The sequence below is a fragment of the Oncorhynchus masou genome, chromosome 29, assembly GCF_036934945.1.
Source record: "Oncorhynchus masou masou isolate Uvic2021 chromosome 29, UVic_Omas_1.1, whole genome shotgun sequence".
NCBI classification, from domain to species: Eukaryota; Metazoa; Chordata; class Actinopteri; order Salmoniformes; family Salmonidae; genus Oncorhynchus; species Oncorhynchus masou.
This window is the reverse complement of record NC_088240.1, coordinates 65,577,494-65,594,989: the sequence shown is the minus strand read 5'-3', so window position 1 is coordinate 65,594,989 and position 17,496 is coordinate 65,577,494. Positions and strand designations below refer to the sequence as shown.

The 17,496-nt window shown below is 45.1% G+C and overlaps 1 pseudogene; it reads right to left on the bottom strand.

The window, feature by feature from the left end:
- The window catches only part of LOC135519693 (purine nucleoside phosphorylase-like), a 32,431-nt pseudogene extending 23,055 nt beyond the window's left edge, over positions 1 to 9,376 (bottom strand).
- Between the last annotated feature and the right edge of the window lie 8,120 nt (positions 9,377 to 17,496).

Here is a 17,496-nt window from a genome sequence, read left to right as displayed (position 1 = left end):
ATACATTTTAAATTTCTGAAGGCACTGTATATCCAAAGTATATACATGTTTTATTGTGTAAGACAACTTGTAGGAAGTCTTGATAAAGATTGTATAGTGTTAAAAAATATTATCTTTTGACATGGGACATAACATCTAAATAAGAGAAAGTACCTATTACTTTTCACACAAACGTTATGGATGCTGAAGTTTATATAAAATTAGAAATTAAAATTCAACTTAGCCTCTTGTATTCACTGAGCGCACAGCATGTGACCTGACTTGTAAGTTGTTCTGATATAGGCCCCCTCTGAATGTATGAACAAAACAGTGTATTTATTGAAAAGCAAGAATGAATACTATAATACCCTGCTAACCTGCCGTTTATGACTCTCTGTGCCTGTTTATTCCTCTCAGATTCACATAAAGCCTTTGTAACTGCTAGTTTGTTTGTTTGAAACAAACATATTGAATATGTGTCACGACTTCCGCTGAAGTCCGTCCCTTTCCTTGTCCGGGCAGCGTTCGGCGGTCGACGTCACCAACCTTCTAGCCATCGCTGATCCATTTTTCATTTTCCATAGGTTTTGTCTTGTTTTCCATCACACCTGGTTCCAATCCCATCGATTACATGTTGTGTATTTAACCCTCTGTTTCCCCTCATGTCCTTGTCGGTGATTGTTTGTTGTATGTATTGGTGCAAGTTATGTTCTGGTGTGCGACGGGTTTTACACCCTCTTATTTTACTTTGTATATTGTGGTTTTCGGAGTTTTTGTATATTCATTAAACTGCTCCGTTTATACCAAGTTCACTCTCCTGCGCCTGACTTCTCTGCCACCAGCACGCGCCCATCACAGGATGTAACAAATCCATTTTTGTTTCATCATTTATGGGAAACAAATCGAGATGTGTGTATTCACTGTCATCCCTGGATCAAAGTTGTGCTTATGCTAAACCAATCCATTTAACTGGAAATATTGTCTGATGTGTGAAATATGATGAAGAAAGTAACATTTACCATTTTGTACTTACTTTGGTATGTATGACCCATAAACAGGTATGGCAGGTGCAGTCTGGTGGGGAGTTTAGAGTTAAAGCTGGCGACGATAGAGTTAAGAAACTTTTCATTGGTTGATTTTGAGGTGGGAGATAGTGTGGGGTATATTCTTTTGGGACTCCTGGAGAGGAAAAAACCATGCAGAGTCACATGGAGATGTCTCCCACATCCTCATGGGATGCAAAGGTCCGATGTGACAAGGGTGCATGCAAATAATTACAGGGTTTCCTTTGAAGTCACGTTCATAGTGAAAGTCAATTTGTTTAAATCGGAAATGACCTTACTACAATATTCATTAACAAATATTAAGTACATATCTCTAACTTATTTGATATCAGTTTAAGCAATATCACTAATAGGTTATTTATTACAGCATAGGATTATGAATTGTTATTTGTGAAATGGGGCAAAACCATATTAATTCAGGTGGCCAAAGGTGGGTTGGTGGGGCCTCTCTGGTTAAATGTCTAGTGTCCGTCACCATATGCCACTATCATCCTAGTCAGCTGTTGTCTGTGACCCTTGACCTTTCATTCTGCTAACACTTCCATGACTTCAGACACATCCGGCTCCCATCCACACATGGATGGACTTTTCAAGAGAGAGAGAGAGAGGTGTGCACATAGCACTATCACTTTTTGACTAGATAGTGTTGATGCCCTGAGTTCAAGGTAAAACCAGTCAATGAGTAACATTAGCTTACGTAATGTTATTTGATGCACTTTTACATGAGGGATACTAAGGAAGTGTACAAATCTACTGCATTAAAACGTTAAGATGATTAATTATTGAGTAGAAAGGTATGGGTTCAGCAAAAACGTGTGTAAAGTATTTAGTAAATCATTAGTTATAAAGAATGCTAAACAGCTAGTGGCAGGAGTAGGTATTGTAGGGGATTTATATAGATCAGGACGTATCATCTAGAGACATTGAATTAGACAGTTTGACTTGCTGGGATATGAAAGGAGTACACTGATATGACAGTTATTACTGTCATTAACATACCTTTAATTATTTCTCCCTGTAGGTTGAGGTCGACTTTAGTACTGTGCCAGATGTGGTCAATGGGGGGGAATACAGATAGCTGATTATCCTGATGAAAACCCAACAGATGCTGTGTGTGTGTGTGTGTATTTGCGTGTGTGTGCATGCCTTGTTGTGCGTTGTGTATGATTTTTGGATGAGCCATGGGATAACCTAACTTTACTCTACATTTACATTTACATTTAAGTCATTTAGCAGACGCTCTTATCCAGAGCGACTTACAAATTGGTGAATTCACCTTCTGACATCTCAAGGACGATTGCGTTGTCACAATGTGTTCTCTACCCAGCTCACTCTAAGCTTCTCTCTAAGCTCTCTCAAATAGTTTTGGGGGAGGACATTTGTTTCATCTTCATGGAATTTCATTCTATGCTTTATTTGAATTAAAGTTAGATGTGCAGAAATCTGACAATTATTTTTCTTCATCCCTAATCTCAAACGCAGAACAAAATCTTGTGTAATTGTGTCAGATGCCCTTTGATTGGTCTACATGGACAAGTTCTGGCGTAGTTTAGATCTTATCTGTCAGAAAGATATCAGTTTCTCTGTGGATGGTTTGTCCCCTGACAATTCAATTGTAAATTTTGGTGTTCCTCAAGGCTCCGTTTTAGGACCACTATTGTTTTCACTATATATTTTACCTCTTGGTGATGTCATTCGGAAACATAATGTTAACTTTCACTGCTATGCGGATGACACAGCTGTACATCTTGATGAAACATGGTGAAGCCCCAAAATTGTCCTCCTTGGAAGCCTGTTTCAGACATAAGGAAGTGGATGGCTGTGAAAGAGATGCTTGTTCTAGGTCCCAAAAAACAAAGATCTTCTGTTGAATCTGACAATTAATCTCGATGGTTGTACAGTCGTCTCAAATAAAACTGGAGGACCTTGGCGTTACTCTGGACCATGATCTCTCTTGACGAACATATCAAGACTGTTTCAAGGACAACGTTTTTCCATCTAAGTAACATTGCAAAAATCAGAAGCTTTCTGTCCAAAAATTATGCAGAAAAATTAATCCATGCTTTTGTCACTTCTAGGTTAGACTACTACAATGCTCTACTTTCCGGCTACCTGGATAAAGCACTAAATAAACTTCAGTTAGTGCTAAACATGGCTGATAGAATCTTGACAAGAACCAAAACATTTGATTATATTACCCCAGTGCTAGCACTCTCTACACTTCCTATTAAGGCAAGGGCTGATTTCAAGGTTTTACTGCTAACCTTCAAAGTATTACATGGGCTTGCTCCTTCCCATCTTTCCGATTTGGAGTACCTACATGTACGCTATGGTCACAAGACGCAGGCCTCCTTACTGTCTCTAAAATATCTAAACAAACAGCTGGAAGCAGAGCTTTCTCCTGTAGAGCTCCATTTGTATGGAATGGTCTGCCTACCCATGTGAGACGCCGACTCGGTCTCAACCTTTAAGTCTTTATTGAAGACTCATCTCTTCAGTAGGTCCTATGATTGAGTGTAGTCTAACCCAGGAGTGTGAAGGTGAACGGAAAGGCACTGGCGCAATGAACCGCCCTTGCTGTCTCTGCCTGGCCGGTTCCCCTCTCTCCACTGGGATTCTCTGCCTCTAACCCTATTACAGGGGCTGAGTCACTGACTTACTGGCTCTTCCATGCCGTCCCTGGAAGGGGTGCGTCACTTGAGTGGGTTGAGTCACTGACATGATCTTCCTGTCCGGATTGGCGCCCCCCCTTTGGGTTGTGCCGTGGCGGAGATCTTTGTGGGCTATACTCGGCCTTGTCTCAGGATGGTAAGTTGGTGGTTGAAGATATCCTTCTACTGGTGTGGGGGCTGTGCTTTGGCAAAGTGGGTGGTGTTATATCCTGCCTGTTTGGCCTTGTCCGGGTGTATCGTCGGATGGGGCCACAGTGTCTCCCGCCCACTCCTGTCTCAGCCTCCAGTATTTATGCTGCAGTAGTTTGTGTCGGGGGACTAGGATCAGTCTGTTATATCTGGAGTATTTCTCCTGTCTTATCCGGTGTCCTGTGTGAATTTAAGTATATTCTCCCTCTCTCCCCCCCTCAGCCCTAGGACCATGCCTCAGGACTACCTGGCCGTGCTGCCGCTCCAGTTTCAACTGTTCTGCCTGCGGCTATTGAACCCTGACCTGTTCACCGGATGTGTTACCTGTCACAGACCTGCTGTTTTCAACTCTGAATGAACGAGACAGCAAGAGCGGTAGAGATACTCTGAATGATTGGCTATGAAAAGCCTACTGACATTTACTCCTGAGGTGCTGACCTGTTGCACCCTCGACAGCCACTGATTATTATTATTATTATTATTATTATTTGACCCTGCTGGTCATCTATGAACATTTTAACAACTTGGCCATGTTGTTATCTCCACCCAGCACAGGCAGAAGAGGACTGGCCACCCCTCACCGTGCTTCTACACCTGCATTGCTTGCTGTTTGGGGTTTTAGGCTGGGTTTCTGTACAGCACTTTGTGACATCAGCTGATGTAAGAAGGACTTAATAAATACATTTGGTTGATTGATTTCTTGAAATCCCCACCCCCAAATTAAGCACCACCCAAAACTGATACGTCCAAATAACTAGTGCCAGAAAACCAAAGCACCGGAACTACTGTTGCTCGTTATTCATCTCATCCTTCCTTTTGACAAATGTTAAGATATCAGTTATGTCACATAGTCTTTCCACGAGAGATTGCTTCTTCTCTAATTTGTTGAACTATGGAAAATTCTAGGCGAAAACCCTGGCATCTCGCCCAGTAAAATATTTAGTGCTCCTAATGATGATCAACCCAAGTTCTCAATTGAAGATTGTTAGGCTGCGTTTACACATGCAGACCAATTCTGATCTTTTGCCCAATTATGGGCAAAAGAACCCAATGATGTTACGTGATACCACCAATGTTCATAACGCTAAACAAACCATATCTACATAGCAATAATTATTATTGCAAAATAACTTTGGAAAAACTTCCAAATATTGTCAAATATTGTAGTGCTTTAAACAGGGTAGATGGAATTCCTTGATTATTGTGGTTTGGGTAGAGCAGGTAACCTAGTGGTTAGAGCATTAGGCCAGTCACTGAAAGGTCACTAGTTTGCATCCCTGAGCGGCCAAGGTGAAAAATCTGTCTGTGGCCTTGAGTAAGGCACTTAACGCTAATTGCTTCAGGGTCGCCATTGATAATGACCGACTCTGGCCTTGACCTTACTCTCAGCTGGAGTTGAGATAAGCAAAAAACACATTTCCAATACACAATTGTACATCTGTGAAATAGCACAACTATAAGCACCCACCAAATTATTATTCTAGTCAGTCTTTCCAAATCCCACCATCAAACAGATCAAATCTAACCTTGCTACTGCCAACAACCCCTTAGTCTTGGACCTTATCTTAGTATCAGCTTTACTGCCCTGGAGAAGGACATGGACATTCTTATGTCTACAGTACAAAATTAACTCCTGACAACTTTTATATTGCCACCATTTACAATTGGACTGAAAATAACTGTCCAGTGAAAATCTCACATTAAAAAGCTCATAATCTGCTAACCCATACCCAAATAATGTTATTGACTTGTCAACAATTGGCCAAAAGCATAAATTAGAGAAAAAAACACTTAAAAAATCCTTCCTTAAACTCTGTTTAAAAAATGCTTGCCATTTCCTCATAGAGGATGATATCATGCTTTTGGCTAAGCCACTCATTGGCTCATCAGCTGAGCCGGCCAATCATCTTTTTACTTGTCATGAATATTTGATTGACCGGTATATGGTCACACAATTCTGTTGTTGGGTTATGCCCACACCACACACCGAAAAGCTGCTTTTTAACATATTTAACTATGATTTTTTGGAAGGAATACTATTTCACAAATATTGTAATTAATTATAGATTATATTTCATAGAGATCTGGAAACACTGGACAGCTACTTGAAGAGCCAGTTTTATGGCACCAATATCTCTTCTATTTGTTTCTTTAGCTCTCTCCACTCTACACCAGTCAGTAGTGACTGAGTGCCCAGTTAAAGCTAATTAGACAAGGCAGATTGATCCTCGCCAGCATGGTGAACTCATCTCAAACCATAATTAGTGACTTGACCTATGCCATTACGCAGAGGGCAAAGGTTAATGATGCATTGAAAAGTGGGCGACTCGATGAGGAATCCATACTCTAAGTAAAAGGCCATACCTGTCGCCACGAGGGTGGCTCGATAGAGATGCAGGTGTGCAAAATGCCACTGACTGAGTACTTTTCTGCATTAAAGACAAAAGTAACACTGCCAATTTGGTCACAGGTAATGAAATGAATATGTAATCATGGTTGTGAGGTAGGGTGTTTCACAGTAATACATACAGTAAACTGGTGAGGCAACTGCCTTATGATTTGGACAAAAGCTGCTACAGAAAGAAGCAGAACACCTGAAATGGAGAAAGTTAGCTGCTTTCTTCAGTTGCTTCTTCTAAATGTCTAAGTATAATATACTGGAACAAAAAAATGTACATGCAACAATTTAAACGATTTTACTGAGTTACAGTTCATATAAGGAAATCAGTCAATTGAAATTAATTCATTAGGCCCTAATCTATGGATTTCACATGACTGGGCTGGGGTAGAGCCATGGGTAGGCCTAGGAGGGCATATGTCCACCCACTGGGGAGCCAGTCCCAGCCAATCAGAATGACTTTTTACCCACAAAATGGCTTTATTGGACGTACAGCCAAATTCTCATAAACAACTTTGGAGGCGGCTTAAGCTAGAGATACAGTTGAAGTCTGAAGTTTACATACACCTTAGCCAAATACATTTAAACTCAGTTTTTCACAATTCCTGAAATTGAATCCTAGTAAGAATTCCTTGCCTTAGGTCAGCTAGGATAACCACTTTATTTTAAGAATGTGAAATGTTGGAATAATAGCAGAGAAAACGATTTATTTCAGCTTTTATTTCTTTCATCACATTCCCAGTGGGTCAGAAGTTTACATGCACTAAATTAGTATTTGGTAGCCAGCTCCTGACATAGCTGGTGTAACTGAGTCAGGTTTGTAGGCCTCCTTGCTCGCATATGCTTTTTCAGTTCTGCCCACAAATGTTGTATAGGATTGAGGTCAGGGCTTTGTGATGGCCACTCCAATACCTTGGCTTTGTTGTCCTTAAGCCATTTTGCCACAACTTCAGAAGTATGCTTGGGGTCATTGTCCATTTGGAAGACCCATTTGCAAACAAGCTCTAACTTCCTGACTAATGTCTTGAGATGTTGCTTCAATATATCCACAGAATTTTCCTACCTCATGATGCCATCTATCTTGTAAAGTGCATCAGTCCCTCCTGTAGCAAAGCACCCCACAACATGATGCTGCCACCCCCATGCTTCACGGTTGGGATGGTGTTCTTTGGCTTGCAGGCCTCCCCCTTTTTCCTCCAAACATAACGATGGTCATTATGGCCAAACAGTTCTATTTTTGTTTCATCAGACCAGAGGACATTTCTCCAAAAAGTATGATCTTTGTCCCCATGTGCAGTTGCAAATCGTAGTCTGGCTTTTTATGCCGGTTTTGGAGCAGTGGCTTCTTCCTTGTTGGGCGGCCTTTCAGGTTATGTAGATATAAGACTCGTTTTACTGTGGATATATATACTTTTGTACCTGTTTCCTCCAGCATCTCACAAGGTCCTTTGCTGTTATTCTGGGATTGATTTGCACTTTTCGCACAAAAGTACATTCATCTCTAGGAGACAGAACGCATCTCCTTCTTGAGCAGTATGACGGCTGCGTGGTCTGATGGTGTTTATACTTGGTGACTATTGTTTGTACAGATGAACATGGTATCTTCAGGCATTTGGGAATTGCTCCCAAGAATGAACCAGACTTGTGGAGGGATAACATTTTTTTGTTCTGAGGTCTTGGCTAATTTGTTTTGATTTTTCCATGATGTCAAGCAAAGAGGCACTGAGTTTGAAGGTAGGCCTTGAAATACATCCACAGGTACACCTCCAATTGACTCAAATTATATTAATTAGCCTATCAGAAGCTTCTAAGTCCATGACATAATTTTCTGGAATTTACTAAGCTGTTTAAAGGCACAGTCAACTTAGTGTATGTAAACTTATGACCCACTGGAATTGTGATACAGTGAATTATAAATGAATTAATCTGTCTGTAAACAATTGTTGGAAAAACGACTTGCCAAAACTATAGTTTGTTAACATGAAACTGTACATTCAGCATACAATTAATCAATTGGTGTGTGTGTGATGTGGGGTTGAAGCTACGAACCCATAGGCTTGTCTCTCTCATCCTTTCATTCTTCTTGGAGGGAGTGTGGACAGTGAGCCTGTCATAGTCCTAACCGACTTGCCAAAACTACAGTTTGTTAACAAGACATTTGTGGAGTGGTTGAAAGACTCGTTTTAACGACTCCGACCTAAGTGTATTTAAACTTCCGACTTCAACTGTATGTTTAGAAGGAACGTGAAATTGGCATTGCTGATGTCACGACTTCCGCCGAAGTTGGCTCCCCTGCCTGTTCGGGCGGTGCTCGGCGGTCGTCGTCACCGGCCTACTAGCCGCCACCGATCCCTTTTTTGTTTGTCTGTTTGTTTTGTCTTATTAGTTTCACCTGTGTCCTGTTGTATGTGCTTAATGAGCTTCCTTATTTAAAGTACGTGTACCCGCCCTTGTTTTGTGCGGGATTGTCTTTGTGTTACGTGTGTGTGCGTTTAGGTAGAGGTGTGTAATTTTCTGGACTTGGCACCCTGTGTTTTTGGGTAGTCTATTTTTGTGCCATATTAAAGAGCACTTTTTCCCAATGGAACTCTCTGCGCCTGATTCCTTCCTCACCCACCTAGTCCCGCATGACAGCTGACTGCAGGAATGAGGTTCCGTGAACCGTCGCCGGAAGCTCCGGACCGTGAACCGTCGCCGGAAGCTCCGGACCGTGAACCGTCGCCGGAAGCTCCGGACCGGGGACTGTCGCCGGACGCTCTGGACTGGGGACCGCCGTCGGAAGCTCTGGACTGGGGACCGTCGCCGGAAGCTCTGGACTCGGGACCGTCACCGGAAGCTCTGGACTGTGGGGCCGGCACAGGTGGCATCGGACTGGTGACACGGATGTTGAGCAGAACACACTTGCACAACATCCCTCTCATCTCACTCTCTCCCAACTTTGCCATTGCCTCCCTGACAGTCTCTGGCTCTTCCCTCTGCTCAGCCGCCAGCTCCATGTGCCCCCTCCCAAAAAACTTGGGGCTGTCCTTGAGCTTTCTGTAGCCGCCAACCCTGTCGTCATCGCTTTCCTCCATAATTTCCTTCCATCCTGTCGCCAAGGAAGGGTTTCGCATCTCCCCATCACTTCTTCCCATGTCCAGAATTCCTTCCCTCTTAAGGCACGCTGCTTGGTCCTGGTTTGATGGGATTTTCTGTCATGTTCGCTGGAATAATTATCGTGCAATATGGTTTCCACATATTATTTATTAGAAATGCACAAAACAACAAAGACAGAACGAAACAAACAACGAACCGTAACTAAGAGGTGTAGTATACACTGACTCAAACCAATATCCCATAAAACACAGGTGGAAAAAATGCTACTTAAATATGATCCCCAATTAGAGACAACGATAGCCAGCTGCCTCTAATTGGGAATCATACCAAACACCAACATAGAAAAACTAAACTAGTATCCCACATAGAAAATAATAACTAGAAAACCCCCCCAGTCACGCCCTGACCTACTATACCATAGAAAAACAAAGGCTCTCTATGGTCAGGGCGTGACATATCCAAACCTCGGTAGGAAGATTCTTTCACCCCACTCATGCATCAGTTTCCTGGTATGGCCATTCACTCCTCATCTTTCCTCACTGGTTAGGGTTCTGTTAGTCTCTTTCAGCCTCATGAGCTCTGAGATGACTGGATCCTCTCATAATAACACAAAAATGGACCACATACTGTACATAGGTTATACCATATTTACGCATGATGCCTTACAATGTCCTGTAATGTATAAAAAACTATTTATCAAATGACAGAGACCTGCTAAGCCATATTGAGGAGGGTACAGTAACAAATGATCTTGTGTTCAGAGAAAGGTGACTCGGACTCATATTAAGCATATCTAGGGTGAAATATCTATAACCATTGATTTCCTTGCTGAGGGAGACAGATTGGAAACCCAGATACTAGACTCTGAAGTGATATCGCAATAAAAAGTTATTTACAAGAAGAGAGATTTAGCTGAATATGATGGCCGAGTTTTTCTCTCTTCAAGTTGTATGCTGTGACAAATGTGCTTGAATGTGTTTGTCACAGCGACTTCACTCTTCAATCAGTAATGCAAGAGTGAAAATAGGATTAATTTCAGTCCAGTATTCTACAGACAAAAAACAATCAGATACGGAATATCTGGTTTAATGTCATAGAACGAAAATTGTGAGTGTGTAGGTTTGTGTGTGTGTGTGTGTGTGTGTGTGTGTGTGTGTGTGTGTGTGTGTGTGTGTGTGTGTGTGTGTGTGTGTGTGTGTGTGTGTGTGTGTGTGTGTGTGTGTGTGTGTGTGTGTGTGTGTGTGTGTGTGTGTGCGCTTGAGAAATAAATTTTTCTTGGAAGTTGTTTAATGTCATAGAATGAGGATTTCCTCCGAAACGGCTTAATGATCCTTAAATGGAATTTTCTGCTGGTATATCACTTAACTTTTTGTCTCAACGAAATGCCTATGTCTCAGGGGAAATTGCCTCCTTATATCAGAAATAAAAGGAATGCTTGAAATGAGAGACTCTCCAACTCAAGATGGGATTATATATAATACTCCAGATGGATCTGCTGGGAATCACTTTGGATTGCTTGAGTTTATACTTTTTAACAGGTATTTTAAATGTATTTGTTTTGAACAAGTAATACATCATTTTTGCAGCTTCACCAACAAATAGTTCTAATGAATGCAACAATACATAACATGCCAAGTTAGACTATACAAGGAAAGCTGAACCTCAAGGAAGTGTGTTGATTTAGCTGATAATGACATTGTGACGGTCTGTAGTATTCAAGTCTACAATGTCCCTTCCAACATGACACCATCCAATCAACAGGAGCTGATTGGGCAGCAGAAGGAAATTAATCTGGACCACATTCTCACGTGAGAGACGTGTTCTGATGTCATTGATGAGGGTGGTGACACACTGACAAGGGCTCCAAGGGCTCCACTTGAAGAGCTAAATACACAAAGAGGGAGCTTGAAAGAACCATAAAAGAGACAACAATGTGTGGAATTGAAATGGTTAAATAATGGATCACACACTTCTGTAATTGTATCCATAAAGCAAGGGCGTTCAGTAGCACGTTTTGTAATCAATCACTTTTTTCACAACTTTGGTAACCATGTGTCCATTTTGGTCATTTATCCATCTTGTGAACAGAAGACAAGACAATATACGAGGTACAGTATGATTTACTCTCAACATAAGGTACATGTACGATATGTTAACATTAGGTCATGACAATAATGGTATATACCGTTCCTCAGGGTGTAACAATTAGTACTGCAAACAGCGGCAGCCCCCAAGCAGGCGGGGTTATTGATCACTACGGTGTCAAGGGGCATTGTTGCTATCGCCCCGGGGCACTCACTTCTATTATCAAGATGTGCTTTGAGAGGCTAGTTAAGGATCACACCCTAGACCCACTACAGATCCACGGACAACGCAATTGCCATTGCACTGTACACTGCCCTATCCTACCTGGACAAGAGGAATACCTATGTGAGAATGCTGTTCATCAACTACGGCTCAGCCTTCAACACCATAATGACCTCCAAGCTCATCTCTAAGATCAGGGCCCAGGGTCTGAAGCGCTCCCCGTGCAATTGGGTCCTAGACTTACTGACAGGCTGACGTCAGGTGGTGAATATAGGCAACAACACCTCCACCACGCTGATCCTCAATACGGGGGGGACACACAAGGGTGCGTGCTCAGCCCTCTTCTGTACTCTCTGTTCACTCATGACTGTGTGGTTATGCACGTCCCCAGCTCAATCCTCAAGTTTTCTGAAGACAACAGTGCTAGGCCTGATTACCAGCAGTGATGCTACAGCCTACAGGGATCAATTGAGTGACCTGGCGGAGTGGTGCCAGGAAAATAACCTTTCCCCCAACGTCAACAAAATGAAGGAACTGATTGTGGACTACAGGAAGCAGCAGAGAGAGCATGCCCCCCCCCTTCCAGATCAAAAGGTTCAAGTTCACTGAGGACCTGAAATGGCGCAACAGTGTCTCTTCAACCTCAGGAGGCTGAAGAAATTTGGCTTGGCCCCTAAGACCTTCTACATCTACCATCGAGAGTATTCTGTTGTGCTGTATAGCCGCCTGGTACAGCAACTACATTGCCTGCAACCACAGAGCTCTCCAAAGGGTGCTGCGGTCAGCCCAACATATCACCAGGAGCACATTGCCTGCCCTCCAGGACATCTACAGCACCCGGTGTCACAGAAAAGCCAAGAAGATAATCAAGGACCTCAGCCACCCGAGCCACGGCCTTCTCACCTTGCTTCCATCTAGAAGCCTGCATCAAAGCTGGGACTGAGAGACTGATGAACATCTTCCAGGCCATCAGACTGATAAACAGTCATCACCTGATGTCCTCCGTCCAGTACCTTACCCTGAACCTTAGATCGTGTCACTAGCCAGCTACCACCCAGTACTCTACCCTGTACCTTAGAGACTGCTGCCCTATGTAAAGGTGCATTCGGAAAGACCCATTCCCGTGTTCGGCCCTCCTTTTCCTGTTGTCCTCGATCATCTCCTTTGTCTTGTTACATGGAGGGAGAGATTGTCGCCCTGGCACCACACTGCCGGGTCTCTGATCCCCTCCCTATAGGCTGTCTCATCATTGTCGGTGATCAGGCCTACCACCGTTGTGTAATCAGCAAACTTAATGGTGTTGGAGGCGTGCTTGGCCACGCAGTCGTGGGTGAACAGGGATTACAGGAGGGGACTCACGACACCCTGAGGGGGACCCGAGGATCAGCGTGGCAGATGTGTTGTTTTCTACCCTTACCACCTGGGGGCGGCCTGTCAGGAAGTCCAGGATCCCGTTGCAGAGGAAGGTGTTTAGTCCCAGGGTCCTTAGCTTAGTGATGAACTTGTGGGCACTATGGTGTTGAACATATCCTTCCTGTTTGGCCCTGTCCGGGGGTATCATCGGATGGGGCCACAGTGTCTCCTGACCCCTCCTGTCTTAGCCTCCAGTATTTATGCTGCAGTAGTTTATGTGTCGGGGGGCTAGGGTCAGTTTGTTATATCTGGAGTACTTCTCCTGTCTTATCCAGTGTCCTGTGTGAATTTAAGTATGCTCTCTCTAATTCTCTCTTTCTTTCTCTCTCTCGGAGGACCTGAGCCCTAGGACCATGCCTCAGGACTACCTGGCATGATGACTCTTTGCTGTCCCCAGTCCACCTGGCTGTGCTGCTGCTCCAGTTTCAACTGTTCTGCCTACGGCTACGGAACCCTGACCTGTTCACCGGACGTGCTCCCTGTCCCAGACCTGCAGTTTTCAACTCTCTAGAGACAGCAGGAGCGGTAGAGATACTCTTAATGATCGGCTATGAAAAGCCAACTAACATTTACTTCTGAGGTGCTGACTTGCTGCACCATAGACAAATACTGTGATTATTATTATTTGACCATGCTGGTCATTTATGAACATTTGAACATCTTGGCCATGTTCTGTTATAATCTCCACCCGGCACAGCCAGAAGAGGACTGGCCACCCCTCATAGCCTGGTTCCTCTAGGTTTCTTCCTAGGTTCTGGCCTTTCTAGGGAGTTTTTCCTAGCCACCGTGCTTCTACACCTGCAATGCTTGCTATTTGGGGTTTTAGGCTGGGTTTCTGTACAGCACTTTGAGATATCAGCTGATGTAAGAAGGGCTATATAAATACATTTGATTTGATTTGAACGCTGTAGTTAATGAACAGCATTCTCACATAGGTGTTCCTTTTGTCCAGGTGGGAAAGGGCAGTGTGGAGTGCGATTGAGATTGCTTCATCTGTGAGTCTGTTGGGGCGGTATGCGAATTGGAGTGGGTCTAGGGTTTCCAGGATGATGGTGTTGATGTGAGCCATGACCTGCCTTTCAAAGCACTTCATGGCTACAGACGTAAGTGTCAAGGGGTGGTAGTCATTTACGTAGGTTACCTTCACTTTCTTGGGCACAGGGACTATGGTGGTCTGCTTGAAACATATAGATGTTACAGACTCAATCAGGGAAAGGTTGAAAATATTAGTGAAGACTCTTGCCAGTTGGTCCGCGCATGCTCTGAGTCCATGTCCTGGTTAATCTGTCTGGCCCCGTCGCCTTGCGCATGTTGACTTGTTTAAAGGTCTTGCTCACATCGGCTACTGAGAGCGTGATCACACAGTCGTCCAGAGCAGCTGATGCTCTCATGCATGCTTCAGTGTTGCTTCCCTCGAAGCAAGCATTAAAGCCATTAAGCCCGTCTGGTAGGCTCCCATCACAGGGTAGCTTGCGGCTGAGTTTCCATTTGTATTCAGCAATAGTTTTCAAGCCCTGCCACATCCGACGAGCATCAGTGCCGGTGTAGTAGGATTCAATCTTAGCCCTGTATTTACGCTTTGCCTGTTTGATGGTTCGTCGGAGGGCATAGCGGGATTTCTTATAAGCATCCGGATTCATTTAGGGTTGTTGTCCTGTTGGAAGGTGAACCTAGAACCTTTAAAGTGGCAATGGTTAGTTCTAGTCTGGCAGCTTAGTCTCCTATTCAGAGGCCCCCCACTTTTGTTAGTGTCTTATTGGTCTAGGTCACGCCAAATACTTATCACCACATCTCGTTCAGCCTATCAGCAGCCTTGATTCCCGGAACTTCAGTTTCAGTTGGTGTATGACCCAAGCTCGCTGTGTGTTCAGAAATGTGCTTACCCCAGCCTGATGAGCACTTCCACAGTTTTCCCTCCTGCTGAACTTTTATTGTATGTCTGATATTTAATTGTGCATGCATCAAAACGAACACATAGTCAATGTCAGTTCTCACTGGACATGATTCTCAGTTATCTGAACCATGAGTGGTCAGATGTGTCACGCCCTGGTCTAAGTATTTTGTGTTTTCTTCATTTATTTGGTCAGGCCAGGATGTGGCATGGGTTTTTGTATGTGGTGTGTTTTTGTATTGTTTTTTTTTTCACATGTATTGGGATGATAGCTTAGTGGGGTGTTATAGGTGTATCTATGGCTGTCTGAAGTGGTTCTCAATCAGAGGCAGGTGTTTATCGTTGTCTCTGATTGGGAACCATATTTAGGCAGCCATATTCTTTGAGTGTTTCGTGGGTGATTGTCCTTATTGTCCTTATTGTCATTTTGTCCCTGTTCTGTGTTAGTTTACACAAGTATAGGCTGTTTCGGTTTTCGTTACGTTTGTTGTTTTTGTAATTGATTCGTGTTTACTTTTGTTTATTAAACATGGATCGCAATCTACATGCCGCATTTTGGTCCGACTCTCCTTTGCCTATAGAAAACCATAACAGAATCACCCACCACAACAGGACCAAGCGGCGTGTCAACAGGCAGGAGCAGCAGGAGAAGCAACAGCGGCAGCAGGAGCAACAAAGTTTGGAGTATACGACTTGGGAGGAAATAGACAGGTGGGCGGTCGACCCAGGGAGAGTTCCGGAGCCCGCCTGGGATTCGCTAGAGCAGTGCGAAAAGGGTTATAGGAGAATGGAGTTGGAGAGACAAGCACGGCGGCGCAGAAGGAAGCCCGAGAGTCAGCCCCAAAAATGTCTTGGGGGGGGGGCTCAGGGAGAGTGTGGCAGAGTCAGGAGTCAGACCTGAGCCAACTCTACCTGTTTATCGTGAGGAGCCAAGGAGGAGACCAGAACCAGAGCCGGTGTTGGAGGTGAGCGAAGCAGAGACTGTGAAGGAGTTAATGGGGAAATTGGAGGAGAGAGTTATGAGGGAGTTGCTGTGTTGGTGCTTTAAGCATGGAATTCGCCCGACGGAGCGTGTCGGGGATTTGATGGCACCTGGGTCAGCGCTCCATACTCCTCCTGAGGTGCGTGTTAGTCTGCTGGTGAAGATTGTGCCAGCCTCAAGCACCAGGCCTCCTGTGCACTTCCCTAGCCTTGCACGTCCTGTGCCAGCCCTGCTCTCAAGATCTCCAGTACGCCTTCACGGTCTAGCCCATCCTGTGCCACCTCCACACACCAGCCCTCCGGTGGCAGCTCCCCGCACCAGGCTTCCTGTGCGTCTCCTCGGCACAGTACCACCAGTGCCAGCACCACACACCAGGCCTTCAGTGCGCTTCGCCTGTTCAGCGCTGTCAGAGCCTTCCTCCTCTCCTGCGCTGCCGGAGTCTCCCGCCTGTCCAGCGCTGCCAGAGCCTTCCTCATCTACAGCGCTGCTGGAGTCTCCTGCCTGTTCAGCGCAGCCAGAGCTGCCAGCCTGCATTGAGCAGCCAGAGCTGCCAGTCTGCATGGAGCAGTCAGTCTGCAAGGAGTTGCCAGTCTGCAAGGAGCTGCCGGTCTGCAAGGAGCTGCCAGAGCTGCCAGTCTGCATGGAGCTGCCAGAGCTGCCAGTCTGCAAGAAGCCGCCAGAGCTGCCAGTCTGCAAGAAGCCGCCAGAGCTGCCAGTCTGCAAGAAGCAGCCAGAGCCGTCAGTATGGAGCAGCCAGAGCCGTCAGTCAGCATGGAGCAGCCAGAGCCGCCAGTCAGCATGGAGCAGCCAGAGCCGCCAGTCAGCATGGAGCAGCCAAATCTGCCAGTCAGCATAGAGCAGCCAGAGCCGTCAGTCAGCCAGGATCCGCCAGTCATCCAGACTCTTCCAGATCCGCCAGTCAGCCAGACTCTTCCAGATCCGCCAGTCTGCCAGGATCCGCCAGTCAGCCAGACTCTTCCAGATCTGCCAGTCAGCCAGACTCTTCCAGATCCGCCAAGTCAGCGAGACTCTTCCAGATCTGCCAGTCACCCAGACTCTTCCAGATCTGCCAGTCAGCCAGACTCTTCCAGATCTGCCAGTCAGCCAGACTCTTCCAGATCTGCCAGTCAGCCAGGATCCGCCAGTCAGCCAGACTCTTCCAGATCTGCCAGTCAGCCAGACTCTTCCAGATCTGCCAGTCAGCCAGACTCTTCCAGATCCGCCAGTCAGCGAGACTCTTCCAGATCTGCCAGTCAGCCAGACTCTTCCAGATCTGCCAGTCAGCCAGACTCTTCCAGATCCGCCAGTCAGCGAGACTCTTCCAGATCCGCCAGTCAGCCAGGATCTGCCAGAACTGCCAGCCAGCCAGGATCTGCCAGATCCAACTACCTGCCTGAGCTTTCTCTCAGTGCTGAGCTTCCTCTCAGTGCTGAGCTTCCCCTCAGTCCCAAGCTTCCCCTCAGTCCCGAGCTACCCCTCAGTCCCGAGCTACCCCTCAGTCCCGA